This window comes from Hypomesus transpacificus, chromosome 18 (assembly GCF_021917145.1).
Source record: "Hypomesus transpacificus isolate Combined female chromosome 18, fHypTra1, whole genome shotgun sequence".
NCBI classification, from domain to species: Eukaryota; Metazoa; Chordata; class Actinopteri; order Osmeriformes; family Osmeridae; genus Hypomesus; species Hypomesus transpacificus.
In genome coordinates, this window is record NC_061077.1 from 14,331,666 (window position 1) to 14,335,635 (window position 3,970).

Genomic DNA, 3,970 nt, shown 5'->3' on the forward strand with positions numbered 1-3,970 from the left:
ACTTGTATAACTGCATGCTCTTATGGGTCTTCCCTTGGCACTTGTTTAGTTTTTCACAATGTATGCTTCATGTTTTGGCTGCTTGCAATGTTTAGGACTACCTTGTTGTTATGATCAGTGATATATGCTCTTTTGTAAAGCTCTCTCTCGGAAGTCGCTTTGGATAAAAGCGTCTGCTAAATGCTCAAATGTAAATGTTTACCCAATTTTACCCAATACAAAAACAAATAAAAATAATTATATTTCAACCTTCGTCACAATGACCCGAAGATAACGCAAGGGTTAAAAAGAAAGTGGAGCGAGTGGAGGGGTCAAAGCAGGAATTATGCCATTCATGAGACTTTCATGCTCTGCCAACTATACATTTACATTTAGTCATTTAGCAGACGCTCTTATCCAGAGCGACTTACAGTACATACAGGGACATACCCCCCGAGGCAAGTAGGGTGAAGTGCCTTGCCCAAGGACACAATGTCATTTGGCATGGCGGGAAATCGATCCGGCAACCTTCGGATTACTAGTCCGACTCCCTCACCGCTCAGCCATCTGACTCCCTATAAGTGTTAAAAATCCAGCTGCCTGACAGCGAGCAAATACAAGATACAATGGAACAGTTGGTGCTTAATGTTTATTTATTTCACCAGCAGCAAAGCAAACCGCGTGACAATCAGTTCAGTATTCAGTTCGGTATGATTAATTAAATGCGCTGACAGCTCATTGCCCCAGCCAAACAGATAACACTGAGGGGAGCGGTTGCCCCTTCCAAGATGGCTGCCCCACGGCTTATCAGCGCCTGTAGGTAGTAGCGGTCGATGCGGCGTGCACTCTTTATTATGTCTATGGTTATTGGCACTAGGACAGTTTTTGGCCTGACAGCGCCCACAACCATTGTGTGACGTCACATGAATGCCATGATGTGGATAGTCTCAATGTACACGGGCTCTGGTCTTAACAATGCCCCATCCCTCCATGCCCCTCCACCAACCACCATGATGCCCTGCAACAGAACATTCTGAGCATTCCCGTGATTGGCAGATAGCAGGTTGATTGGCATGTCAGACCCCGCGAACACTGGGTCAGTGTTGCAAATTTAGCGACTTTCTCGCTAGATCTGGCGACTTTCCAAACCCTCCTGATGACTTTTATTGTGAAAAGCAACTAGCGACAAATCTAGCGACTTTTTCCAGTGTTGTTTGGAGACTCGCTGGTGTTTTGGAGACTCTTACGTGAAAGCACGGATCGTTTTGCAGTACTGTCCTCAACGAGCAGCGGGTGCTGCCGAGAGCTCCTCCGTGTCCCAAAGCACTCACAGGCGGTCAGTCTCACAATAGCCTCGGGCAGCAGTCCCAGCTACAGTCAGAGCAGACAGCAGCAGACCCACACACTCTGCATCCAGAGTGCAAATGATTCACGCATGCGCTAAGCCACCGCTGTTCCCGCCCTGGCTTACAGAGCAAAATAAATAGACCAATTGTCAGCCTACGTCACACGACTGTCAAGCAGGCTGAACTGCGCATGTCGGTGGCAAAAGACGAACTTCTCCCGGGTTTTCACCTTATTCCGGAAGTCATGATGGACGCGGCCATCCGTGTTCTCTCATTTCCGGTTTGGATACTTTCCGCTTTATAACGGTACTAAAAGAGAATGTCTTAAACAGGCTCTTGTACTAATTTAAGGCTAATAGAGATGCCTAGCGTCAACTGCAGTTTGTGGCTGCCATAACAGCTGGAGAAAACGGAATCAGACCCTGTATTATCATTGTTTTGACCATGGAAAGAAGAGGTCTAAGTGTTGTGGGCTGACATACTTTGCATCGACCTCCAACCAAAGTTGAGTATCTGCGTCCCTGGCTGTAGGCACTGAATTTAAAAGACCCACCGAAGTTTCCTTTTGTCTGCTCGTATCACTTGCAACATCAAGTGTGTAATAAGAGATAAACTAACTAGGTTATATTTTCGTATGTTTTAGTATTCTCGATGTATGATATTAGTAAATAAAAGATTATAACCAAATGTATGGGCATGTCTCCTCCCCACGGAGTTTGGTAACAATTTGATTTTCCAGGTACGGCAGCTATCTCTCTTAAAGTAGTGGTGAAGGAATTGGCTAAAGTAAGGCGAACGCTAGCGATTGGTTATGGCAGATAAGAGTGGCTCTAGGCAGATCCAATAGTTTTAAACTTCAACAGAGTACCCGCCTACAAGGAAGTCAACGCTTGTCAATGGAGCAAACCCAGACTCTCTGTACAAATGAAATGTACGAGAGTCTGGTTAAGACCAGGCTATAATAGCAGAGACCTGATGTAGAAACTAGAACCTCAAGTAGATAAACAAGAAGCTAACGTTCTACTGCTTACAATGTTAGAGCTAGCTGGTCGGTTTTGCGGGGGTATCTCAAAAACATGTACTGACTGTAAAATTAATCAAACTACTGAATTCTAGAGGACCTAAGCTTTCAAACAAAGTGTAGCAAATGCATATGCCCTGCAGTGAAATCGTTAGAACATCTTATGTTTGTGGTTATGTAACTTATCGCAGCAGAGTGCAGGGCAGCGATCTGACCGGCAAACAAATTATATGAACACTTGAAAGGTTGTTCTCAAGCCATCCAGTGAAAGGATGCATTGCTGACTTGTTGTAGCACACAAACTTAGCACATCTGGCACTAATTTACCTAATTATTTAATATTTTAGTGGCGGAACTTATCGGCAGTTCTCCATTGAATTGAATGATATCCCCGGTAAACAGGAAGTGCCAATACAACGGAAGTGCAAAAAGATGAAAAAAATCGGCGGGGCGGAATAAGGTCAATAATACACTTGGATTGTCGGTCAGGTCATCATATATCTCTGGCCACTGGATTGCAGGGCTTGACATTAACTTTTTGAGGCACTTGTCCTTTGGACAAGTACATTTACGTTTCACTTGTCTATGCACAAATTTCACTTGACCCCCTTACCTTTAAATAGCCTGACCAAGTGATCAGGCAAAACTAGCCTGGCTAAAGGAGGTCGCTTTCTCAGGCAAATGATGAATGAAACTAGCCTGGCTGCCAGCCCAACTTCTCCCCGGCCCCAAAAATGTTTTGTCGGGAAGTTGGGTCTGGAGGGTCTCGTATTGGGGACCAACTACAGAAACCCAGAATCTGGGCAAACCAATGAAATTGCCAGGGCGGGCTTTATACGATGATGGAGAGATGGACAACAGTAACGTAATCACCCACGTCACAAAAGAGCGCTTAAGTTGAATTCGTTTTGAACAAACATGGCTATCGCTGGAGATCTGGGATGTTATGATTCTGCCATCGAGTCTGTTTTAGAAGACATCGACAACGCATTAATTTTGAAAGCGGAACAGAGAGACGCGATCAAGGCATTTGTCAATGGAAAATATGTTTTTGCCGTCCTTCCTACGGGACTCTGTAAAAGTTTAATTTATCGGCTGGCCCCGATGGTGCGAAGAAGATGGGACACAATGAAAACCCAGTGGCCATTGTGGTTGTTGAGTTGTAATCCTAAAAGGAGAACTTGTTCGTATATGCATTGCCCTTTATTGTTTCGCTCCAAAAGGTCGACCATGTGAACAAGTACTCCCCCTACCCTTAAATTAATTTTACAACACTGGCAAAAATCGTTTGTATTCATTCTACAAGCATACTTCAAGTCTGCTTGTAGTTTAGTTCTGTTGACAACAACTATGCGGTGGTTAACATACGTCACATACTCTGTTGCTCTGATTGGTTGTAGATCTATCCAATTGAGCGAAGAAGCATTTGTTTTCCAGGCTCGTTTGAAACACGCCCTGTAGTCAAAGCCCAACGAAGAGTTCTCAGACTCATATTCTGACTAGAATTATGAGTATGACAACGTCAGGCTAGAATAAAACAGGCTTGGTTAAAGAAATACGAGATGCTGGCTATCTTCAGCAGGCTCGTATCAACAATAGGCAGTCCTCCCTGACGTTTCTGGTG